This window comes from Aquarana catesbeiana, linkage group LG04 (assembly GCF_042186555.1).
Source record: "Aquarana catesbeiana isolate 2022-GZ linkage group LG04, ASM4218655v1, whole genome shotgun sequence".
Lineage (NCBI taxonomy): Eukaryota > Metazoa > Chordata > Amphibia > Anura > Ranidae > Aquarana > Aquarana catesbeiana.
This window is the reverse complement of record NC_133327.1, coordinates 675,370,552-675,397,534: the sequence shown is the minus strand read 5'-3', so window position 1 is coordinate 675,397,534 and position 26,983 is coordinate 675,370,552. Positions and strand designations below refer to the sequence as shown.

Here is a 26,983-nt window from a genome sequence, read left to right as displayed (position 1 = left end):
TACTTATCTAGAAGAAAAGAAGCAGTAGCCACCCAATCTTAGAAACACGGAGGAGGGGTTTCTAGGCTTATCTAATGTGGTGTACTTGAGCAATCATTGGGGCCATCCAATCATCCATCAACCCCAATATGCACTATATTACCAAAAGTATTGGGACACCTGCCTTTAAACGCACATGAACTTTAATGGCATCCCAGTCTTAGTCCGTAGGGTTCAATAATGAGTTGGCCCACCCTTTGCAGCTATAAGGCTCCATGCAAACTGAAACTCATAAATGGCCATTTTTGGGAGTTTGGGCGTTTTTTTTTTTAACAGTCCATAAACTCCCATCTATGTTATCCTATGTGTCCATGTACACATGGACGTTTATCAGCAGTAGAGTTTATGGGCTGTTGTCTGGACGCCCTAAAATCGCGTTCAGGAGCTGTTTTTCTGACTACAAAATGCTTAAAAACGTTAAACGCGTATAAACACTGATAGACGTCGATAAACGCTCAAAAACATGGCTCACCAGCATTTTTTTATATTTTTGATCCGTTGAAAAAAAAAACCTTTCTTAAAGAAAAAAACGTGAAAAAATGCTAAGTGGAAAAATGCTATTGCAAAAACGTTAAAAAACGTTGAAAGACACTGCAAAGCTACTGGTGTTTTTATAACGTTATTTTAACTTCCAGTGTGCATGGAGCCTAAGAGCTTCATATCCTCTGGGAATGCTGTCCACAAGGTTTAGGAGTGTGTCTATGGGAGTCTTTGACCATTCTTCTAGAAGCACATTTGTGAGGTCAGGCACTGATGTTGGACGGGAAGGCCTGGCTCGCAGTCTCTGCTCTAATTCATCCCAAAGGTGTTCTATCAGGTTGAGGTCAGGACTCTGTGCAGGCCAGTCAAGTTCCTCCACCTGAAACTCGCCCATCCATGTCTTTATGGACCTTGCTTTGTGCACTGGTCCAAATCATTTGGTGGAGGGGGGATTATGGTGTGGGGTTGTTTTTTTAGGGGTTGGGCTTGGCTCCTTAGTTCCAGTGAAGGGAACTCTTAAGGCGTCAGCATACCAAGACATTTTGGACAATTTCATGCTCCCAACTTTGTGGGAACAGTTTGGGGACGGCCCCTTCCTGTTCCAACATGACTGCGCGCCAGTGCACAAAGCAAGGCCCATATAGACATGGATAAGCTGGTTTGGGGTGGAGGAACTTGACTGCCCTGCACAGAGTCTGGACCTCAACCCCATAGAACAACTTTGCGATGAATTAGAGTGCAGACTGTGAGCCAGGCCTTCTCTTCCAACATCAGTGCCTGACCTCACAAATGCGCTTCTGGAAGAATGGTCAGTTCCCATTGACACACTCCTAAACCTTGTGGGCGGCCTTCCCAGAAGAATTGAAGCTGTTATAGCTACAAAGGGTGGGCCAACTCAATATTGAACCCTACGGACTAAGACTGGGATGTCATTAAAGTTCATGTGTGTGTAAAGGCAAGAGTCCCAATACTTTTGGTAATAAAGTGTACTGTATGTACTTATCTAGCTGCAAAGAAGCAGTAGCCACCCAAACTTGGAAAGAAGGGGGAAGGGTTTCTAGGCTTATCTAACCTGGTATACTTTTTACGAACATCCAACCATCCATCAGCCCCAATATACTGTATATACTTATCAAGCAGCAAAGAAGCAGTGGTCATCCAAACTTAGAAAGATAGGGGCTTTAGGCATATCTAGCTATGTCTATTTGAAAAATCATGATTTTGAGCAATACTGATTGATGATGGTTACTGCCTCGATAATTAACAGGTTTCGTTTTTTTTTTACCTTGAGGTAAGCTTGGAAAAAAACTCCAAACGCAATAATTATTGCGAAAAAAGAATAATTTACCTCTACAAAATTACCAGACCAACAAAATGGATTTCATTGGTAATTAGCCATGGCCACTACTAAAGGAAAGGTGTCATGGGCTCTGAACAGGTTTTAATCCTGTAGAATTGTCAGACTCAGTTAAAGCACTTGATCAGGTCATTATTTCAGGAGGCACTAGTCCCTTAAGTCCCTCAGAATTAAAGAAGCTTTCTTTCCTCCAACCTATAATTCAAAATGCAGCACTTAAACCAAGCAAATTATGGGTCTCCTGCAATAATTCTGTATCTCGATCAGTCTTGAGAGGCATTTATAGATCACTGATAACAGTTTCTGCCTCAGTCACGTTGGACTGAGCCTGAAATGCCTCCACAGTAGCTCTTCAAAGAAAAAAAAAACTTGCAGGAGAAAGCTCAAAGCTGTTTATGTATTTAAGATCTGTAAGATGGGAATTTCCAGTTGAAGGTTTACTATGTAACTATGCAGAATGTGCATAACTGGTCACACATGAGGACAACTGATATCAAGAAATAGATGATCAACTTCCCACACAATCCTATGTTGGGCCAACATGCAAATCTGCCATGCCATCAATTGGGCAACCACCCTTTTACTGTCTGTGGACAAAAAGCTTAAAGAGAATCTTTGCCCTAGAGAGAAAAAAACGAATGCCCTGTACACGGGCGGACTTTTCGGCAACAAAGGTCCGACAGTCTTTCCGACGGATTTTCAACGGACTTTTGACGGATTTTCGACGGACTTTTGATGGACTTTGAACAGACTTGCCTACACACGATCACACCAGAGTCCGAGGGATTCGTACGTGATGACATACGACCGGACTAAATTAATGAAGTTCATAGCCAGTAGCCAATAGCTGCCCTAGCGTCGGTTTTCGTCCGTCGGACTAGCATACAGACGAGCGGACTTTTCCATAGGAACTGGGTCGGGCGGAGTTCCGACGTAAAGATTTGAAACATGTTCCAAATCTAAAGTCCGCCAGATTTTCGACAGAAACAGTCCGCTGAAGGTCCGATGAAGCCCACACACGGTCGGATTGTCCACCGGATTCGGTCCGTCGGACCAGTCCGGTCGAAAAGTCCGCTCGTGTGTACAGGGCATAAAAGAACAATTACCCGTCCAGGGACCCAGCACTGTCCTCACCTAGGAGGGTTTTTCACCGGTCTTCGGGTTCCTAGCGCCGGCATGTTTACTATGGGAAGCCGGCTCAGACTCCTTGTGGCTTTACAACCGGCTTCCCACTGGTCCTGCAGTCTTTTGGGACCTGTGCCATGTCCCAGAAGGCTGCAGGCAAAGAGAGGGGTGGCCAAACTTCTAGTCCAGTGGTCTCCAAACTGTGGTCAGTGGGCCCTTTGCTTGCCTTTATCTGGCCCTCGGGGGACTATTCCTCCCAGTGGATACCAATGATGAGGGACTATTCCTTCTACTGACACCAATGATAAAGGACTATTCATCCCACTGACATTAATGACAAGGGGCAGTTCCTTTCACTGACACCAATGAGAAGGGCAATTCCTCCCACTGATACCAACAATCAATCCTTTTAACAACAAAGATGGGGCACTATTCCTTCCACTGACATAATTTTCTAATGGTCACAGTCCGGCCCCCCTAATGTCTGAGTGGAAGTAAACTGGCCCTTTGTTGCAAAGGTCTGGAGACGCCTGGCCTAGACGATTCAAGCACAAGTGGGAGCGGGTACCTATCAAAACTAGGTCCTCCAAAAAAAATGGAGGAACTAGTTAGTAGGTCCTCCAAAACTAGGACCTATCAAAAAAAAAAAAATGTATGTGCCAAGCATGGTAGAGGAGGAAAAGGGGAGGAGCACATAAAGGGGTTTAGGGTGAAGTTCCGCTTTAGGTTTAGGTATGGCAATTTTTACAACATTATATTGGTCCAGTTTGAGCCAATGCAGATATGTATGTGCCATACCTGTGGGATCCCAGTGAAAGCTGAAAGTCACTGTAATAGGCACCACTACTATTCCAGTGATCTCCACTATCTTCTGAGTGCCCGTGGCTGCCCTGGCATTGTGAGAGCAAGAGGTTGCTCGCTTGGCATGGCCACCATTCAGAGAACACTTTGCATTTTTCAATAAATGCAAAGTGTCCTTTGATTGGATGGGGTGGAAAATAGGATTTTACTGCCCTGCCTCTCCACCTTGTCCAATAAGAGAATGTTTTGTTGTTAGTTATTTGTTTCTTTTTTCTATTTATATTGTCACAGTGTTATGGCCTGCCATGATGAAAAAAAGTATAGTATATAACACACAGGAATCTCGCTGATGTTGGTTGAGGATCTCCAGGATGAGTATTCTGAGTGGAGAAAACTGGTTTTACAATTTTCTCAATGACTGGTAGTTCTAGAGCCCAGAGGCTTCAAAGAGTCCAATGCCCTGTACACACGATCAGACTTTCCGCCAACAAAACCATGGAATTTTGTTCGAAGGTTTTTGGCTCAAACTTGCCTTGCATACACACGGTCACACAAATGTTGGCCAACAATTACGAACGTGGGAATGCGGTGATGTACAAGACGTACAACGAGCCGAGAACAATGAAGTTCAGTAGCCAGTGCAGCTCTTCTGCTTGATTCCGAGCATGCGTGAACTTTTGTGCGACGGACTTGTGTACACACGATCGGAATTTCTGACAGCAAAGTTTTGTTGGCGGAAAATTTGAGAACCTGCTAGCAAACATTTGTTGGCGGAAAGTCCGACAGCAAATGTTCGATGGAGCGTACACACGGTTGGACTTTCCGACAACAAGCTCACATCCAACATTTCCTGTTGGAAAGTCCGACCGTGTGTATGCGGCATTAGGAGGGATGAAGCCTCTAACGCTATGTGACAAACTTAATTTTTCACTGTGTCAGGACAGAGCACGGTCATAATATAAAAAATGTTTTTAACAAATATTTTCGTTGCAGCTTGAGCAATTGCTTTTTCAACAAAGCAGCTAAGAACAGGCAGGTATTCATGTAAAAAAAAGAGCAGAGTCCTAGAAAAAGCCAACACGAGATCCCTTTCTCTTGGAGCACCTCCAAACTGTTTTTTAAACATACAGTATCATACCTCCTAACTTTCTGCGATGAGAATGAGGGACAAATATTAGCAAAAGTATGTAGTCATAGGACACACCCCCTGTCACGCCCCCTTAAAGGAGAATCGTACAAAAAAAAATAATGATTGGTTACATTCACATGTGCTTTTTTACCACTACTATTCCTTTATAATGGCTTTTGAAATGTACAAATGCAGCAATTTAGATGAAAGGTTTAGCACTTGGAAACACTTTTTTGATAGATAAATAGTGCATTTTGTATACAACTATATAGATCAGACGAAAATGAGGGACAAATGAGGAGGAAAGAGGGACATTGTTTCAAATCAGGGACAGTCAAAATCAGGGATAGTTGGGAGCTATGCAGTATGCATCTTTTAGCCAGTCAGGTGATGAGGAGGGTCCTCTTATTAAAATCAAAAGGAGAACCAACGGTGCAGGGCAGATGACAAAGCATAGTGCAGTGCTGGAGCACGGGGAAGGTAAGTAGTGCATTGATTTTTTAATTATTTTTTTTTTACAGGGGGAAAAAAAAAATAATAATATAAATATATGCATACAGGTGTGCTCATTAGTTTACATACCCTGGCAGAATTTATGATTTCTTGGCCATTTTTCAGAGAATATGAATGATAACACAAAAACTTTTCTTTCACTCATGGTTAGTGTTTGGCTGAAGCCATTTATTATCAATCAACTGTGCTTACTCTTTTTAATTCATAATGATAACAGAAACTACCCAAATGACCCTGATCAAAAGTTTACATACCCTGGTGATTTTGGCCTGATAACATGCACACAAGTTGACACAAAGGGGGTTGAATGGCTATTAAAAGGTAACCATCCTCACCTGTGATCTGTTTGCTTGTAATTAGTGTATAAAAGGTCAATGAGTTTCTGGACTCCTGCTCTGCTTCAGTATGTCACAGTACATGTTGGCATTCATGGTTCCCTCAATGAACTGTAGCTCCTCAGTGCCGGCAGCACTCATGCAGCCCCAGACCATGACACTCCCACCACCATGCTTGACTGTAGACAAGACACACTTGTCTTTGTACTCCTCACCTGGTTGCCTCCACACACGCTTGTCACCATCTGAACCAAATAAGTTTATCTTGGTCTCATCAGACCACAGGACATGGTTCCAGTAATCCATGTCCTTAGTCTGCTTGTCTTTAGCAAACTGTTTGCGGGCCTTCTTGTGCATCATCTTTAGAAGAGGCTTCCTTCTGGGAAGACAGCCATGCAGAACAATTTGATGCAGTGTGCAGCGTATGGTCTGAGCACTAACAGGTTTAATTTGAGGGTATGTACATCTGTCAGGGATACCCTGTGGCAGGACAGACACTCAGGCGTGCACGCATGCGCACACGTGTTCCTATGGGAGCGTGCTGTACCAGGCAGCGGTGTGTGAGCGCGCACAGAATCACGAGGCGTGCGCGCGTGTGCGAGAGCACGCGGCAGGCGCGAGTGCGCGCGCGCTGACTCGGCTTGGCGCCAGTTCCCCTTTAAAAAGCCAGCAGTTGCTCTGGTACATTGCTGTCTGATCTGCGGTCTAAACCAGAGTCTGATCCTGAACCTGCTGTGTTACCTGACCTTGCTTCATTGACTACTGCTGCCTTCTCCTCTCCTGACCCGGCCTGCTTGACCTTGCTACTTCTGAAACTATTAATCTCCTGTTGCCGAACCTCTGCCTGCCTGCTGACTAACCTTTGCCTGTTGATTGTACTACCTGTTGCCTGTTCTGACCCGGCTTGTCTCGCTCTGCTTAGTCCGTTCCTGATCCAGCTCCGCCTAGATCCAGGGGTCACCGACCCGCACCTATTCCACCGCTTCCTACTGCTTCCGCTACCAGTCCATCCAGTGGATCACCTCTACCACCTGCATCAGCTACCCTGGATCATACAGGCACTCCTACCTCACTGCACTCCTGTACCACTTTTGCAACCCCAGTGGTCCCCGAGCCAGGGCTGTAAGAGAAATCTCCTTCTACAGTTGGGCTCTGATACCAGGTACGTGACAACATCCAAATCGGAGGAAGGGTTTAGGAATTACAGCTCTTTTTCAAGGGCCCAAAGGTAATGGGACAATTGAATCAAAAGTTGTTTCATGGCAAGGTGTGGGCCACTCCTTCATTATTTCTTCATCAATTAAGCAGGTAAAAGGTCTGGAGTTGAAGTGTGGTATTTGCATTTGGAATCTATTGCTGTGAACCTACATCATGCATTCAAAGGAGCTGTCCATGCAAGTGAAACAGGCCACTGTAAGGCTGGGTTCACACCTATGCAAATTGGATGAGGGTTTACCCTCATCCAATTCTCATAGCAGGTGAATGTGACCGGCTCTCTATGGAGCCGTTCACATATCTCTGGGGCGGCTGCGGGGTGCACTGCACAGAAATGCTGTTCGTCTTTAGCTCCATTTCAGGGCCAAATTCAGGCAAAGATTCGGTCCTGATTCGTCCCTGAACCAGAGAACAGGGACGCACAGTGTTCCTGTGTGATCTGCAGCCAGTTCCAGTGTGAACTGAACCTTAGGCTTCAAAAATTAACCAAATCCATCAGAGAGATAGCAGCAACATTAGGAGAGGCCAAATCAACAGTTTGGTACATTCTGAGGAAAGAAGAACGCACCGGTGAACTCACCAACAAAAAAAGGCCTGGACGTCTACGGAAGACAACAGTGGCGAATGATCGCTGGATTCTCTCTATGCTAAAGAAAAAATCTACAAACAAGAGAAGACTTCACAAGAGCAAATACAGAGGGTTCACCACAAGGCGCAAACCATTCATAAGCCTGAAGAATAGAAAAGCGAGATTAAACTTTGCCAAAAAACATCTAAAAAGCCAGACCAGTTCTGGAAAAGCATTCTTTGGACAGATGAAACTAAGATTAATCCGTACCAGAATGATGGGAAGAAAAAAGTGTGGAGAAGGCTTGGAACAGCTCATGATCCAAAGCACACAACGTCATCTGTGGTCACATGGTGGAGCTTGCAGTGTGATGGCATGGGCATGCATGGCTTCCAGTGGCACTGGGTCATTGGTGTTAGTTGATGATGTGGCAGAAGGCAGAAGCAGCCGGATGAATTCTGCAGTGTTTAGAGATATACTGTCAGCCCAGATTCACCCAAATGCAGCAAAGTTGATTTGGGCGGCCCTTCACAGTACAGATGGACAATGATCCAAAACCACTGAAAAAGCAACCCAGGAACTTTTGAAGGAAAAGAAGTGAAATATTCTGCAATGGCCGAGTCAATCACCTGATCTCAACCCAATTGAGCATTTCACTTGCTGAAGGCAAAACTAAAAGGCAGAAAGACCCACAAACAAAGAACAACTGAAGACATCTGCAGTTAGAGCCTAGCAAAGCATCACAGAGGAGGAAACCCAGTCTTTGGTAATGTCCATGGGTTCCAGACTTCAGGCAGCCATTGGCAGTAAAGGATTCTCAACAAAATATTAAAAATGAAAATTTTATTTATGATTATATTCTCTTGTCCAATTACATTTGAGCCCCAGAAAATTGGGGGGGGGGTTGTGTATAAAAATGGTTGCAGTTCCGAAAATTTGTACTTGATATTTATATTCAACCCCTTGAATTGTTTCGTTTTCATTTTATTCTGGTGGCATACAGAGCCAAAACAAAAGTATGAAAATTGTGCCCGTGCCCAAATATATATGGACCTAACTGTATATATATATATATATATATATAGCTCTGAATTAAATAAATAAATAAAAATGCATATAAAATTTTTTTTTAAAAATCCTTTAGCTATCTTTTTAGTGTCTTAGGTGGCCACTTTAAGAGCAATAAGCGTGCTCCAGCCTAGTAGGTGATTTTTTTTTTTTTTAATGATTTACTCTTGTGTTGTCATTCCCAGCTCTCCCTGCTCTAGACTGTGAAATCTGCAAACACGGGGGAGATAAAAAGAAAGTTCAAAGTCTAATTGAACAGAAAACATACCTTATGTGGAGGCAACACAAAGAGAATTCTTCCCCCTAAAATGCTTACAATCAAAGCTGTGTCTCTGGCATTATAAATCCAAACAAAAGCTCATCTGTTGTAGGTTGTAGCTTCCGGTCAGAGATTGGGAACACACAGGTGTCGTGCTGCAATAATGCACCCAGCATAACGGCTGGAGGGAAGAGCCAGGAATAGAAGCACAAGACACACAGAGGGTGTAACTTGTAGGTAACTGAACCAGTGAATTCCTCATACATAGCGATGACGCATCAGCTGCTCCGTCTACTCACCTTTAATCAATGGTGCCTTCCTATTGCTTTCTATGTGTGCTAGTATGGACTATCATTTATATAATAAGAGGATTACAGGGAGATTATAACATGACTCAAAAAACCTCTCACTGAAAAAACAGGTTTTCATTTAAAGTCAACCTGTCCTTAACCTGGCCAATTCAATTTTGGAAAATGTGGAAAACCTGAGCAGACGCCTCTTGCAGCAGCTAATAATAACCGTCTATTTTTGGACCAGTTATTCGCCCCCCCCCAAGTTTTGTCTGTGTGCGTCTTTGGAATGGGCTTTCAGATTAGAGGGTTTTTTATTTGGCGGTCACATCATTCAACTACCTTCTCATGCTTATGGCTTACCTAAGGGCTCATTCATATGTGCGTGACTGCGGCTCCTCTGAAAAGCAATCCACGCTCAGAACACTTTTCAGAGGTGTTTGACAGGCGACGAGGAGCTGTTACATAATTACATAGTAAGTGAGGTCGAAAAAAGATACAAGTCCATCAAGTCCAACCTATGTGTGTGATTATGTGTCAGCATTACATTGTATATCCCTGTATGTTGCGGTCGTTCAGGTGCTTATCTAATAGTTTCTTGAAGCTATCGATGCCCCCCGCTGAGACCACCGCCTGTGGAAGGGAATTCCACATCCTTGCCGCTCTTACAGTAAAGAACCCTCTACGTAGTTTAAGGTTAAACCTCTGTTCTTCTAATTTTAATGAGTGGCCACGTGTCTTGTTAAACTCCCTTCCTGGAAAAAGTTTTATCCCTATTGTGGAGTCACCAGTACGGTATTTGTAAATTGAAATCATATCCCCTCTCAAGTGTCTCTTCTCCAGAGAGAATATGTTCAATGCTCTCAAACTTTCATAACTAATATCCTCCAGACCCTTTATTAGCTTAGTTGCCCTTCTTTGTACTCGCTCCATTTCCAGTACATCCTTCCTGAGGACTGGTGCCCAGAACTGGACAGCATACTCCAGGTGTGGTCGGACCAGAGTCTTGTAGAGCGGGAGAATTATCCTTTTATCTCTGGAGTTGATCCCCTGTTTAATGCCAATATTCTGTTTGCTTTGTTAGCAGCAGCTTGGCATTGCATTCCATTGCTGAGCCTATCATCTACTAGGACCCCCAGGTCCTTTTCCATCCTGTTGTATCACCCCACAACAAATAAATCCCTCCAACCCCTTGGAAAGGGGACAACAAGGAGAGGTCAAAAATGGAAGCGAGTCACGGATCCTGAGGAAGTGAGCCAACTTGTGAAACGCGTCGATCCACAACATCATTATATACACCAAGAAAATGTCTCATACCTATGTTGTACACCATATGCAGTCATATTTTTTATTACCTCTTGTATCTCTTGACCTTCCCTCTAAGCTTTAAGGAGCAGGGTCCTCTGATTCCTACTGTATTAATTTGTACTGTCTACCCTCAAGATGTAAAGAACTGCATAAACTGTTGGCGCTATTTAAATCCTGTATAGTAATAATAATAATTTTAACCATTTTTTTAATTGTATAATAAAGATTGTGAATGTTGTATACACATTCATGTACATGACTTTTTTGTGGCACAGTTAAAGTCCCATATTTGATCTCTCCCCAATGTCCCTTTTATGGGGCTGGGGAGATTTATTTGTTGTTTCATTAGAGGGATGGTGCCTGAAGAGTCACATTGATATTTACATGAAGGTTCCACTATTAGAATATTCTGTATTGTATCCCCCCTGCTTTAACTGCTTGGACCCTGCACTAGCACACCCTAGCCACATGCATTGCACACAGCTGTGGGGTGCTTGCAGAGTAGCCCCAATCGTTTGAATGAGTCGTGATCAGCGGGTGGTAGCACCTGCCGAAAGCGACATTGGGTACAATTCCTGCCACAACCGCAGCTTATGTACATCCCCAGCCAATGCCTTTGCAGCTAAAGGGAGAATGGTTTGGGGGCCATAAAACAACAGCTCATGTGTGTGGTTTTACCTCCACCACCACCCCCCAACCACTGGTGTGCACAATCCCTTAAAGTGTCAACCTTTTGGCTGAAACAGCTGGGCACTGACCTCCCTACTGGAATATGACTACACCAAGCAAAAAACTTATTGGTGGTATAAATCTTAGCAGTGTACTTATAAAAAAAAAAATCTTAGAGCTATTTGTCCTGTGAAACTGCATGTGCAATTGTTCTGTGCAAATGGAAGCCAAATCAAATGTTATCAGGCCATTTTCTTTCCAGGTCAAATGCTCTTCATTCATACAAAATAGAGGGAGTCATGCAATACTGCATTATGGCCACCAGATGCAGCCGATGATAAAAAAAACTGAGGATTCATGGAGAGGGGTGGGGTTATAGGGGGAAGCCCAGGGGGCGTGTCCATAAACATTTTCATTGTCTACTCACCTGGTGATTAGTATCAAGTACCAGCCTATGACACAGGGTCTTTGAAAATCAAGCCTGCATCCCATACTGTAAAGTTAAGATGAATACTTATTTACTATGACTATCAACTCTCATAATGTGTTATTTTCCTCATTCACTCACTATAGAGAGAAATAACATAGCCAAATAACATTGGATGTGGCCTCTATTCGCACAGGGCTACTGTGCATGCATCCTATAGGTGGCAATATAACCCAAAGGTTTTAAGACTTTCTGTGTCCCTCAATGGACAAGAAAGAAAAACAATTTTCCCCAACCTGGAGCCAAGAGACAGGAGGTCTCAACTAGGGGTCTGAGAAGCCCTAACCAGGAGTCAAGAGACAGGAGGTCTCAACCTGGGGTTCAGAGGTGCCCTAGTCAAGAGCTAAGACAGGAGGTCTCATCCAGGGGCCAGAGGAGCCCTAACCAGGAGTCAAGAGACAAGAGGTCTCAACCAGGGGTCAGAGGTGCCCTAGCCAAAAGCTAAGAGACAGAAGGTTTCACCTAGGGGTCAGAGGTGCCCTAGCCAGGAGTCAAGAAACAGGAGGTCTCATCCAGGGGTTTGAGGAGCCCTAGCCAAGAGCTAAGAGACAGGAGGTCTCACCCAGGGGTCCGAGGAGCCCTAACCAGGAGTCAAGAGACAGGAAGTCTAAAGCAGGGGGCAGAGGTGCCCTAGCCAGGAGCTAGGAGATAGGAGGTCTCACCCAGGGGTCAGAGGAGCCCTAGCCAAGATCTAAGAGACAGGAGGTCTCCCCCAGGGGTCAGAGAAGCCCTAGCCAAGAGTCAAGAGACAGAAGGTCTAAAGCAGGGGTCAGACATGCCCTAGCCAGGAGCTAGGATATAGGAGGTCTCACCCAGGTGTCAGAGGAGCCCTAGCCAGGAGTTAAGAGACAGGAGGTCTCACCCAGGGGTTCGAGGAGCCCTAGCCAGTAGTTAAGAGACAGGATGTCTTATTCAGGGGTTTGAGGAGCCCTAGCCAGAAGTCAAGAGACAAGAGGTCTCACCCAGGGGTCTGAGGAGCCCTAGCCAGGAGTCAAGAGACAGAAGGTCTGAAGAAGGGGTCAGAGGTGCCCTAGCCAGGAGCTAGGAGACAGGAGGTCTCATCTAGGGGTTCGAGGAGCCCTAGCCAGGAGTCAAGAGACAGGAAGTTTAAAGCAGAGGTCAAAGGTGCCCTAGCCAGAAGCTAAGAGACAGGAGGTCTCACCCAGGGGTTCGAGGAGCCCTAGGCAGGAGTCAAGAGACAGGAGGTCTCATCAAGGGGTTCGAGGAGCCCTAGCCAGGAGTCAAGAGACAGGAGGTCTCACCCAATGGTCCGAGGAGCCCTAGCCAGGAGTCAAGAGACAGGAGGTCTCACCCAGGGGTTCAATGAGCCCTAGCCAGGAGCTAAGAGACAGGAGGTCTAAACCAGGAGTCAGAGGTACCCCAGCCAGTAGCCAGGAGTTCTTGTCCCAGGAGTCAGGTTGGCTCCTATTGGGGTGTCAGGAGAACCCCCTACCCAGAGGCCAGGAGTAGGCCCTGCAGCAGGGTGCTGCATCTAAAGGCTGAGTGAGCCTAGAGAACCAGAAAAGCTGGGAAACACAGTCAGAGGCACTGGTAAGAGGAGCAGCGGTTCTGCTGACAAGGGAGCCAGGTGACTTGGCATTTCCAGTTAACTGCGATATGGAAGAACCCCTGTGGGGGCAACTGGTGATTATGTGAACCTTCCGTTTTGTTCAATAAAAGTGGGCTGCCACACCCTTAAATAAAGTTTGGACTGGCGCAACTCATTGGAAAAGCACCTACCACATAAGCATACTCACCCCAATGCCGACTGAATAACATACTAAATAATTAAATTATATGAAAAAAAAAAACATGCCCTTTAAAGATTTCGATAAAAAAAAAAATAAAACATGGAAAAGACCTACAAATGGAACTCCATTGAGTCACCCATTCTACTATTGTATGCCGGCCAACTAAAGCGATGTCATGTTCTTTTATTACTGGAAGTTAAATAGGAAAACCCCCAACAAATAAACTAAACTTAACATACTAGTCTGACTCCTTCAGTCATTTATTTACTGATAACAAATATTTGTCTGGTGCTCAAACACCTCGCTAATGCGTGCTGAACAATCACCCCAGAGTGCTGGCAGACAACCAACTGCCAGCTATGCCCTCCCTGGATCTCATTAAAGGTATAAGGAGTCTTCTGCATGAGCAGTTCCTCTGGCATTGTACTACCCCGGCTACAATTACCCCCACTTACTCCCCATAACAGGCTGCAGGAGTCAGAATAAAATAAGCAGATCATTCGATTTCATATACACTCACTGGCCACTTTATTAGATACACATGTAACAATTAGTATTTTTTGCTAGAAAATTACTTAGAACCCCAAAACATTATATATATTTTTTAAAGCAGAGGCCCTAGAGCAGGGGTCTCAAACTGGCAGCCCTCCAGCTGTTGCAGAACTACAAGTCCCATGAGGCATCGCAAGACTGACAGTTACAAGCATGAATCCCAACAGGCAGAGGCATGATGGGACTTGTAGTTCCGCAACAGCTGGAGGGCCGCCAGTTTGAGACCCCTGCCCTAGAGAATAAATTGGCGGGTTTTGCCATTTTTTTTAATGTCACGCGGTATTTGCTCAGTGTTTTTTTAAAAGCCTTTTTTTTTGGGGGGGGGGGGATACACTTTTTTTTATTTTAATGAAACAAAAACATAACCCGTTTATTTTGCAAAATATAAAAGATGATGTTACTCCGAGTAAATAGATACCAAACATGTCACGCTTTAACCACTTGCCAACCAGCCGCCACAGTTGTACTGTGGCAGAATACAGGGCCGTCTTTAATATTGATTGGACCCTGGTCAAAACTTTTCTTGCCCCCCCACGCAGTTTTGCTCTCCACCTGCTCTGAGACATACAATAAATAGCAGCTAGACTCAAAATCAGTTTACTGAATCAGATCAGGCAGCTATTGCGATTGGTTGCCAGAGGTTACAGTGTATCATTACCGCTCACTGACTGGTTGCTAGAGGTTACAGCACACATTACGGCTCACTGATTAGTTTAGAGGTTACACATGATTTCTGCTTGTTGATTGGTTGCTAGAGATTACTGTGTATATGACCTCAGGGGGGCATGATATACATATCAATGCTGCTGGCTGCCCCTATTTACATCTGAATGCCGGTAATTTACATGTAAACACAGGGTCTGCAGGTGAGTCATCTTTACACAACAATAGGACAGAGCTGGGCAGCATTTGTAGCAGCACTTCACACTGAGATATTGGGACACAGAACAGGGCTAAAACCTCAAGGGACGAGGGAATTTAAACCAGGATAGTTGGCAGGGATGAGGCAGCTGCTTTGGGCCCCACAACAATGACAGGGCCCAGGGCAGCTGCCCCTTTTGCCCTGCCTTAAAAACGGCCCTGGCAGAATGGCACGGCTGGGCGAAACGACGTTATGTGGCCACTAGGGGCGCGTGTGCCCCCTGCTCGCCCACGGAGCCGGTGCGAATGCTCAGCAGTCGCGATCACTGCCGGGCCCCCCGCGATCACTCGGGGCACACGGAGAACCGGGATCTGTGGGGAGAAGTGACTGATCGTCTGTTCATACAGAGTGTGAACAGCGATCTGTCATCTCCCCTACACAGTCTCCTCCCCCCTTCAGTTAGAACACACACTAGGGAACACAATTAACCCCTTGATCGCCCCCTAGTGTTAACCCCTTCCCTGCCAGTGATATTTTTACAGTAATCAATGCATTTCTATAGCACTGATCGCTGTATAAATGCCAATGGTTCCAAAAATGTGTCAAAATTGTCCGACGTGTCCGCCATGTCGCAGTACCGATAAAAATCGCAGATCGCTGTCCTCACTAGTAAAAAAAAATTAATAATAAAAATGGCATAAAACTATCCCCTATTTTGTACACACTATAACTTTTGCGCAAACCAATCAATATACGCTTATTGTGATTTTTTTTTACCAAAAATATGTAGAAGAATACATATCGGCCTAAACTGAGGAAAAAATTGTTTTTTTAAAATATATTTTTGGGGGATATTTATTATAGCAAAAAGTATAAAATATTGCTTTTTTTTCAAAATTGTTGCTCTTTTTTTGTTTATAGTGCAAAAAATAAAAAACACAGAGGTGATCAAATGCTACCAAAAGAAAGCTCTATTTGTGGGGAAAAAAAGGATGTCAATTTTGTTTGGGTGCAACGTTGCACGACCGCGCAGTTGTCAGTTAAAGCGACGCAGTGCCGAATCGCAAAAAGTGCTCTGGTCAGGAAGGGGGTAAAATCTTCCGGGGCTGAAGCGGTTAAAGATGCGCACGTGAAAGGAGCACAGCGCTGTTCCCAGGTGTGTGTTAAACATTCAAATTAAAAAAAACCTTAAAGTAAATAACATAAATTAAATATTGTCTCTATATGACCCTTATTAGTGATCCTGCAGTGCTGATATTATCCGAAAATGTGTATCCAAACAAAGAACTTTGTGTTATATAAGCCAAAAGAACGTAACAAAAAGTAAAGTGAATCAAATCCTCATTAGGGAATGTCTATGTGTCAAATCCAAAAAAAAAAAAAAGTTCATGAATATATCCCAAAGAGCAACAATGTAGCAACCAAAAAAGTGTCAAACATATGTTAAAAAAGTCTAATAATCAATCTTGCAGAAATATAGCATAAAATGTGACAATTCTTTCTTCATGGTGATAACATCATTTTTGGATAATATCAACACTACAGGATCACTAATACTAGAAAGGGTCCTATAGAGACAATATTTAATTTATTTTATTTTCTTCAAGGTTTTTTTCATTTGAATGTTTAACACACACCTGGGTACAGCGCTGTCTTCTTTTCACATATATTTAATTGAGATCTCTCAATCTTATAGCAGCAGAACAGGTTTAATTAATTGATACTACCTCGGGGCAGTCTAACTCCAGTTTTCATTAAAATTGCGCATTCCCGTGCAATGGTGACAAACTACGTAAATTGTACTATCCATAGGCGATGCTTTAAAAGCCTTTACAGGTTACCACAGAGGAGTTCGGGGTCCTACAATTGCTTCCCATGATCTGACGTTCGTGGTGATACCTCACATTGCTATTTGCGTGTGTGCGGGACCGAAGTGCGTGTTCGCCTTTTCGCATGAGCACTGGGGGGGACATTTTTTTTATTATTATTCATTTTTTATTTTTACACTGTTGCTTTAAATGTTTTGATCACGCCAGTTCACACCATAGAAACGCATTTTTGATGTGTCCCAGATGCTTTTCTGCATGCGCGTTTTTGACGCATTTTTTTAAAGTGTTCTAGTGCGTTTTTGATGCGTTTTTGGTGCAGTCCGGTGCATCCCCCCCACCTCTTTTTTCTTAAAGTGGTTGTAAAGGTTCATTTTTAATTTTTTTAAAATAACAAACATGACATACTTACCTCCACTGTGCAGCTCTTTTTGCACAGTGGCCCCAATCCCGCTGTTCTGGGGTCCCACGGCGGCTCCCTCGGCTCCTCCCCGCAATAGATAACATCCTCAGGAAGCTCTCTCACCTCCCGTCTCTTACACTCTGCGTCCATAGACACAAAGTGTATGTCTCGGTCCCGCCTCCCCAACAGGCGCGTCATTTGGATTTGATTGACAGCAGTGCGAGCCAATGGCTGCGCTGCTATCAATCTATCCAATGAAGAGCCGAGAAAACAAGGATGAAATCCAGCGTGTTCTCGACGCGGGGCTTTCGAGGGCTCAGGTAATTAAAGGGGGAGGGGGGGCGGCGGCTGGGGGGCCAGTAAGCATCGGATGTTTTTTCACCTTAATGCATAGGATGCATTAAGGTGAAAAAACGGAAACCTTTACAACCCCCTTTAACGTTAAATAAGGACATGTGCATTCCAGTGCGTTTTTGATGCGTTTTAGAGCGTTCCAGTACGTACTGTAAAGTAGAGCTGCACAATTAATCGTTAAAGTGGAGTTCCACCCAAAAGTGGAACTTCCACTCATCAGATTCCTCCCCCCCTCCGGTGACACAGTTGGCACCTTTCAGGGGGGAGGGGGGTACAGATACCTGTATATTACAGGTATCTGTACCCACTTCCGGCATAGATAGCCGCAGAATCTGCGGTTATTTACGCCACTTCCTGCTCCCTCCCCGCTGCCTGCTGGGAAACACACGGGTCCCAGAGGCAGCAGGGACCATCCGTATTGCGCTGCGCGACTCGCGCATGCGCAGTAGGGAACCGGGAAGTGAAGCCGCACGGCTTCACTTCCTGATTCCCTTACCGAAGATGGAGGCGGCAGCACCCAAGGACGGAGAGACGCTTCGGCCTCGGGTGCCGACATCGCGGGCGCCCTGGACAGGTAAGTGTCCATGTTTTAAAGGTCAGCAGCTGCAGTATTTGTAGCTGCTGACTTTAAAAAAAAAATTTTCCGGCGGCGCTCCGCTTTAAATCGTTAAAAAATCGTGATCTCGATTCACCCCCTCTGACGATCTCTCCTGCTGAGTTTGCCGATTCTTTCATATAAACAAGTGGAAAGATTATCTGCTCACTCAGCTGTCAAAAGAAAGCATCTGGGCAGTCTGCCAAGTTTAGAACTTGAAACATTGTAACTAACTTCCTTCTTAGATCAAAGGGATAAACTTCTCTGTGTAAACAAATAACAGGGCAATCTGCCAATTTTTAAACAATGTGTAAATGCAGGACGTTTAACCACTTAAAGTCTAAATATTTTTCTGACACTTCCTTCTTAAGTTAAAATCAATATTTTTTTTTCTAAAATAATTACTTGGAACCCCCAAATATTATATATATATATTTTAGCAGAGACCCTGGGGAATAAAATGGCAATTGCTGCAATATTTTATGTCACACTATATTTGCCCAGTGATCTTTCAAATGCAATTTTTTGGGAAAAAACACACTTCATTAATTAAAAAAAAAAAACGAAACAGTAACGTTAGCACAATTTTTTTTCGTTTTAATGTGAAAGATGACGTTACGCCGCGAGAATCGTGAGAGAATCGTGATCTATCCTCTAAGCAAAAAAAATCGTGATTATCATTTTAGCCAGAATCGTGTAGCTCTACTGTAAAGTAGAACGTGCTGCATTTTTCCTGCACTGGACTTATGAGTCTAGTGCAGGAAAAATGCTGCACGTTTTAATTTTTTTTTCTGGAACTGCAAGCACTGGTGTGAACTATGCCTTTGAAAACCATACAACCTACTTTCCATGCATTTTTGATGCAGAAAAAAAAGCACTGGACTGCATGTGGTGTGAACTGGCCCTTATTGCAAATAATTGTGAAAGCAATAAACATGTGACAGGTACTCTTTATGGAGAAGTGGAAGAAAGGAGGTGGAAGGCGCGTGATCAAACGCTTGGATCAAGATAATACAATTTATCCATATACAAAATAGATAAATGCATATAAAAAAAGTTCCGATGTATTCATAAAAGCTGAGTTACAAAATATACACATTAAAAATTAAAAGTTTAAAAGTTGAACATGCCCATGCAAGGGCAAGTACTCAAAGGTGGGCTGACGCGTTTCGAGGGGGTTCCCTCTTCATCAGAGCCTAGAAAAAAGGAGAAAAGTCTGTACAATACGGTAGACCAACATAAAAGGAGTGGCTAGTTGGGAGGTGTATCACATGGTAAGTGATCAGTTCTTCTTAGCTCTAGACCTGTCCACATCCCAGACTCCAAATCCCTCCTCTGCACGTAAAAGAATTTTACCACGATTTGTGTTTTTGAATGCTTTTTATTTCTTAAAAATTGCACCCATTGTTTCCCAGTAAATTGGAGGCAATGTCATGTCATCGCTTCCGGTTTACTATTACAAACAGCCGATCCCAATGGGACGGAAGAGCCCAAGAGAGCCGTGGGAAGGGCAGGGCTGTCCCCTCCCGCTGCTTGTAATAGCAATTGAGCGGCTAGTTAGCCGATCCAATTGCTATTACAGGAGAGCCGACCGCTGGCTCATCACGATACTGTAATGATGCCTGAAGCTGCAGGCATCATCCCAGTATAACCACCGGAAATCCAGCGACATACGGGAAGCGGTTAAAGGCCTTGTTCAATATTATTAAACTCCGCAACATACAAACCTTTCAACCAGGATCACAGGCTTCCCAACGCGTTTCACTCTAAGACTAGGTACGCATCTAGTGCATGTCGTGAATGCATGTAAAATTGCGCTTTTTCCAAAAACACACAGAGAAATGCACTGCCCTTTAGCAAATGCATTGCGAGAATATGGTTATACCTGTACTGTCTGTTCCCAGAAGTCTGCACTACACTACAAGTCAGATTTAAGGCATCCTCTGCAATAGGAATTTTAGTGGGATACTACACAAGGGATGCAGACCCTGCAACTTTTTTTCAAGAGAACATTGAAAGCGCAACCAGGTGACTATAATAAACCAGGCACTCCGATTAAGAATCAGTCTGCCTAGGAGATGGTGAGACAAACAGCTATTTCTTCAAAGAAGAAACAGGAAAAAATCTGCAACAAAATTTGTTAAAATCTCTGCAATTATACAAGAGGTGAGCAGCTCCAGTCGTTTCTATGTTTATTGAAAGTCAGAAGAAGCTACAAAAAGTGTAGCTGCTGACTTTTAATAAACACACTGACCTGTCCCGCGGGCGACGCCCTCTGTGATTGGCGAGTCAATGACAGCTGATCACAGGATGTAAACACAAGCTGGATATCAACTTTTTTTTCCCCTCATGCAGATAGCATGAGAAGAGAAGAAAGCCGATAAACGGCTTGTGTGAAAAGGACATTGGCACTGATAATCAGTGTCCTGATTATCAATGCAGTTCCACCAGTGCTGCCAATTACTGCCCATCAGTGCCACCTATCAGCGCTCATCAGTGCTGCCAATCAGTGCCTCCTCATCAGTGTCACTGATCAGTCCCGCCTACCAATGCCTATCAGTGCCCATTAGTGGCACCTATCAGTGCCTATCAGTGCCACCTCTCAGTGCTGCCTATCAGTGCCCTTCAGTGCTGCCTATCAATGCCACCTATCGGTGCCCATCAGTGCAGCCTATTAGTGCTGCCTCATCAGTGCCCATCAGTTCCACCTATCAGTGCCCATCAGTTCCACCTATTAGTGCCCTTCAGTGCCACCTATCAGTGTCCATCAGCATCCATCAGTGCAGCCTATTAGTGCAGCCTCAGCAGTGCCCACTAGTGCTGCCTCATCAGTGCCCATCAGTTCCATCTATCAGTGCCCATCAATGCCACGTATCAGTGCCCATTAGTTCCACCTATTAGTGCCTATCAGTGATGCCTCATCAGTGCCCTTCAGTGCCCACTATCAGTGCCCATAAGTGACGCCTATAATGCAGCCTCATCAGTGCCGCCTCATCAGTGCCCATCAGTTCAACCTATCAGTGTCCAATAGTGCCACCTATCAGTGCCCATCAGCTTCCCCTATTGGTACCCATCAGTGCCGCCTCATCAGTGCCCATCAGTTCCACCTATCAGTGCCCATCAGTTCAACCTATCAGTGTCCAATAGTGCCACCTAACAGTGTCCATCAGCTTCCCCTAATGGTACCCATCAGTGCCGCCTCATCAGTGCCCATCAGTTCCACCTATCAGTGCCCATCAGTGCCGCCTCATCAGTGCCCATCAGTGCAGCCTCATCAGCGCACATCAGTGAAGGAGAAAAATTACCTGTCTGCAAAATGTTTGTTTTTTTCAAAATATTTGGACTATTTTCGTTTATTTAGCAAAAAAGAAAAAACTCAGTGGTGATTAAATAGCACCAAAAGAAAGGTCTATTTGTGTGAAAAAATGATACAAGTTTTATTTGGATACAGTGTTGTATGACCGCGCAATTGTCATTCAAAATGTCACAGCGCTGAAAGCTGAAAATTGGCCTCGGCAGGAAGGGGGTAAAAGTGCGGTAGGCAAGTGGTTAAAGTAATCGTATTCTAAGCAAATTTGAACTTTCATAAGCCCTTCATGACCTGCATGAGAAGTTTCCTAGAGAAGAGAGGACAACTATGACTACAAGACTAGAGGCAATGCCCCGACGACATGAGTGTGTTGAGGCCACAGCGGGTGAGGTTAGTGCGTGCTTGTTTGTTGCTAGGAGAAAAATATGGAGGAGAGGAAAGATCATCATTGATATGAGTGACTAAGTGCCCAGAAATAGGTTATTCATTTATTCAAGGTAACAAGAAACACCTCGCTCTCCATTGTACTCTATTATACCCGTCTCAGCTTTCTCCTTCTTTATTGCATTCAATGTTTTGACTGTGAAGTATAAATTGACCCAGAGGAGCGTACACATTATTTCTTCAATGGTGTCAGTCTACAGAGGTCCTTCCCTATTGACTACTTACCAATCAGATTTTGTTATAGGAGCATTAGAACATACCGCAGTATAGATAGCTAGATACAGTATGGATTCAAAAGATATTCTGCAAACGTATCCTAGTAGGGTTATAAATGAAAAGCAACTTAAAGAGGACCTTCAGCCTGCTTGCAAAAAATGAGAAGTCAGCAGCTACAAATATATGAGCCACGCTGAGCAGTGTGAATGGTCTACAAGCCTGATGGGACTTTTAACATGTCCCAGAAGGTTGTGGGCAACTGACACTGACACCAGTGCTGGGGGTTATTATTGCATTCACTGACACCAGTGCTGGGGGTTATTATTGTCTTCACTGACACCAGTGCTGGGGGTTATTATTGCATTCACTGACACCAGTGCTGGGGGTTATTATTGCATCCATTGACACCAGTGCTGGGGGTTTATTATTGCATCCATTGACAACAGTGCTGGGGGTTATTATTGTGTTCACTGACACCAGTGCTGTGGGTTATTATTGTGTTCACTGACACCAGTGCTGGGAGTTATTATTGTGTTCACTGACACCAGTGCTGGGGGGTTATTATTGTGTTCACTGACACCAGTGCTGGGGGTTATTAATGCATCCATTGACACCAGTGCTGGGGGTTATTATTGCATTCACTGACACCAGTGCTGGGGGTTATTATTGCATCCATTGACACCAGTGCTGGGGGTTATTATTGTCTTCACTGACACCAGTGCTGGGGGTTATTATTGTCTTCACTGACACCAGTGCTGGGGGTTATTATTGCATTCACTGACACCAGTGCTGGGGGTTATTATTGCATCCATTGACACCAGTGCTGGGGGTTATTATTGCATCCATTGACACCAGTGCTGGGGGGTTATTATTGTGTTCACTGACACCAGTGCTGGGGGTTATTATTGTGTTCACTCACACCAGTGCTGGGGGTTATTATTGTGTTTACTCACACCAGTGCTGGGGGTTATTATTGTGTTCACTGACACCAGTGCTGGGGGTTATTATTGCATTCACTGACACCAGTGCTGGGGGTTATTATTGCATCCATTGACACCAGTGCTGGGGGTTATTATTGCATCCATTGACACCAGTTCTGGGGGTTATTATTGCATTCACTGGCACCAGTGCTGGGGGTTATTATTGTGTTCACTGACACCAGTGCTGGGGGTTATTATTGCATTCACTGACACCAGTGCTGGGGGGTTATTATTGCATCCATTGACACCAGTGCTGGGGGTTATTATTGCATCCATTGACACCAGTGCTGGGGGGTTATTATTGTGCTCACTCACACCAGTGCTGGGGGTTATTATTGTGTTCACTGACACCAGTGCTGGGGGTTATTATGACGTCACTGACACCAATGTTGGGGGTTTAGCACCCTATAGTGTGCTAGGTGTGATAGTGAGATAGTTTTTTTTTTGTCAGTGTATGCAAATTTATCCAGGCTTGGCATGGTAGCCAAGCCTGCTTGTTTTGTTTCCTAGGTCGGCAGAAATCCAGGGAGAGCTGGATGACTCACAGGCAGCATCACTGAGTCCTCCCACTTTTTTCCAGAATGTGCTGGAACCTTCTGGAAAGATAGGATGAGACGTGAGGTGGAGCTGCCTGGAGTATTCTGAGGGCCCTGACCAATCCCCAACTTGAATTGGCAGGGGGCAGGCCACCTCAAATACTTAAGGTCAGTCCAGCTGGAGAGGAGTTGTTCGGGTGGAAGCTGCAGATGGAGTGTTATGCCCCGTACACACGGTCGGACTTTGTTTGGACATTCCGACAACAAAATCCTAGGATTTTTTCCGACGGCTGTTGGCTCAAACTTGTCTTGCATACACACGGTCACACAAAGTTGTTGGAAAATCCGATCGTTCTGAACGCGGTGACGTAAAACACGTACGTCGGGACTATAAACGGGGCAGTGGCCAATAGCTTTCATCTCTTTATTTATTCTGAGCATGCGTGGCACGTTGTCCATCGGATTTGTGTACACACGATCGGAATTTCCGACAACGGATTTTGCTGTCGGAAAATTTTATAGCCTGCTCTCAAACTTTGTGTGTCGGAAAATCCGATGGAAAATGTGTGATGGAGCCCACACACGGTCGGAATTTCCGACAACATGGTCCTATCACACATTTTCCGTCGGAAAATCCGACCGTGTGTACGGGGCATTAGGCTGTCGGTGGCCTTTGAGGGAGCTCCCCAGTCTGGGGGGAGGGGGTGACCTTGGGCCTGGGCTTGGGTGTGGACGGGACCTTCCTACGATCAATGGAGATGTCCTGCATGGGAGCAAGGAGAGGACAGCAGGAGAACACTGCCAGGCAAGTCTCCAGGAGGAACAACAAGTTGCAGACAAGAGTGCTGGTGAGTGACACACAGTCAGGAAGACTGGGAGGCACGCCTGGGAGGACTGGGTGCAAGTAGTCTGCGATAGGTGCAGAGCCAGTGGAGAGGACTGTGTTGGCACGGGCAATGGAAAGAGGCAGCTGCAGCCAAGGAGGGCTGGCAGGGCCTGAAGAGGTGGTACTGGGATCAGTAGCCACGTGGGACAGCTAGCACTAGGACTACCAATTTTGCTACACCATAGGGGCCCCCGGGGCCCCGCCCTCCCTGCAAAGGGCATTTTTTGCTTTGGGCCTGGCTGAGCCAGTGTCAAGCCTGCAATTCAGTGCTAGCTGGTCCTGGGAGTTGTAGTTCTACAAGTTTGTGCTGGAGGTAGAGGAGAGGAAGTTGTATATACCGGAGGTGTATATAGTTCTCAGTCCCTATTGCTTTTACAATCAACTGGGCAGTGGCGGCTGATGTTTTTTTGTTTGGGGGGGCGGGACCTTCCCCCCGACACCTCTCACACTCCCCCCAGCACCTCTCGCCCCCCGCTGTTTGCCGGTCCACCGACACTTACCCGATCGGCGGAGAACATCAGGCAGGGGGAGACAAGCTGCAGCAGGATGGCGTCTTCCTCTAAGATCACAGCGGCTTCCGCCGTACCTCTCCTCCCCTTCTCCTAGGCATCCAATAGGGTCACCTAAGCTTCCAACATACCTGCGCTTCCTGATTGGCGGAGAGGTGATTCAGTGTTAGAAAAGCAAATATTAATTCGCTTTTCTAACACAACTGGGTGGACTGTGAGCGCAATGCTCTGCGCTCCAAGTCCATCTTTTTCGAAGCCTATTAGAGCCTATGGCTCTAATCAGGTGCTTAAAAAAAAAAACCCTGCAGCTGGAATTCAGGCGCCCGGCGTCCGAAAATGGGCTGGACGCCTGAATAGGGGGTGGCAGTGGCAGCCATTGATAGATTTATGCTATGCATGAATCTATCCAATATACACAGAGGCTAGAGAGAGGGGGTGGCGCCTGTACATCCTTAATGCACGGGCCGCCGCTGAAACTGGGCATCCCATATCTACCCTATCCCCATCCAAGTTCCAATCCCACAAATAAAACATAAAAAAACAAAGTACAAGGACTACTTCTTTACTACTGAATGTGTGCCTGGCTGTGCAGGGTGAGAGGCGGACCACATCTACCAGCAGCCCCTACGGGGGTACCGCTACAGGGGTTTTTATTGCATTCACTGACTACAGTGCGGGGGGGGGGTTATAATTGCATCCACTGACACAAATGTTGGAGGTTATTACTGTGTTCACTGACACTAATGATGGGGGTTACTATTGCATCCATTGACACCAGTACTGGGGGTTATTATTGCGTCTATTGACACAAATGCTGGGGGTTATTATTGCGTAAACTGGCGCCAGTGCTGGTGGTTATCATTGTGTCCACTGATACTGTCAAAAAAAGAAGAAAGACTCCCTAGTGCCCGCACATCCATGAAGTCTAGTAGTAGTAGTGATAAGAGTGGCAGCCTCAGCCTGGGCCCCCGCCAGGCCTCCAACGCGTTTCGCTCTGCCCCAGAGCTTAGTCATGGGGCAGAGCGAAATGTGTTGGAGGCGTGGCCTGGCGGGAGCCCAGGCTGAGGCTGCCACTCTTATCACTACTACTACTAGACTTCATGGATGTGCGGGCACTAGGGAGTCTTTCTTCTTTTAGCTCCAGTGAACACAGGAGCTGGGATGAGCTCCATCCCTCGCTGGCACTCCTGATGTGGATGGGAAATCATCTAGATTACTCCCCATACTGACGGAGCCTGAGAAGCACACTAATTTATTGTGGGCCCCCCTAATACTTACCAGAGCCCCATCGCGATCCAGCGATGTGCATGAGAGCCTCGGTCTCCAGGGACTCTCCCTCCTCATTAGCTGAGACAGCAACAGGAGCCATTGGCTGTCAATCACAGCCAGCGAGCCAATGAGGGGGGAGAGGGGCGGGGTGTGTGAATATGGACACGCAGGGCAGCGGTTCGGGAGCAAGCCTGCCCCAGAGCAAGCTGCTTGCTCTGGGGGGCATATGACAGGAGGGAGGGGCCAGGAGCACTGGCGGGACCTGAGAAGAGGAGGACCGGGGCTGCTCTGTGCAAAACCATTACACAGAGCAGGTAAGTACGACATGCTTGTTACTTTAAAAAAATTGCCTTTATATCACTTTAGGCAGGCCATAGAAGATTTCCATGGGTGGAACAAAAGAAAAGCACTTGATTCCCCCTTTAACACAGTAAGAGTTAATCGGGGAATCTCTCCCGCAGTGCTATTGTGTCCCACTGGGGGGGAGTCTTCCTGGCTGGCAGAACCCAATGATTACTGCTAGCTGCTATCACTTTAAAGGGGGGTTCCGGCCGGGAAAAAAAAAAAAAAGTAAAAGTCAGCAGCTACAAACACTGTAGCTGCTGACTTTAAATAAGCACACATACCTGTCCTGGGTGCCCGCGATGTCGGCCGCCCGAGGCCGACCTGTCCCTCGGCTCTCGGGTCCCGGCACCGCCATCCTAACTAAGGGAAACAGGCAGTGGAGCCTTACGGCTTCACTGCCTGTTTCCTACTGCGCATGCGCAAGTCGCGCAGCGCTTTGTGAATGGGACGCAATGTGTTGTGGGACACACACAGTTCCCAGAACACACAACGCCCCATTCCC

General features: G+C 45.5%; 1 protein-coding gene across 6 annotated transcripts in view; it reads right to left on the bottom strand.

The window, feature by feature from the left end:
• The window catches only part of PLCB4 (phospholipase C beta 4), a 535,803-nt gene that overhangs the window by 361,231 nt on the left and 147,589 nt on the right, over nucleotides 1–26,983 (bottom strand). Inside the window, exon 1 of one of the 6 annotated variants that reach the window (XM_073628628.1) lies at nucleotides 8,899–9,064. The exons of the other annotated variants lie outside the window; for them this stretch is intronic. The gene's annotated coding sequence lies outside the window, so the exon portion shown is untranslated. Of the gene's footprint in view, nucleotides 1–8,898; nucleotides 9,065–26,983 lie in introns of those variants that run through there. 6 annotated transcript variants of the gene reach the window in all.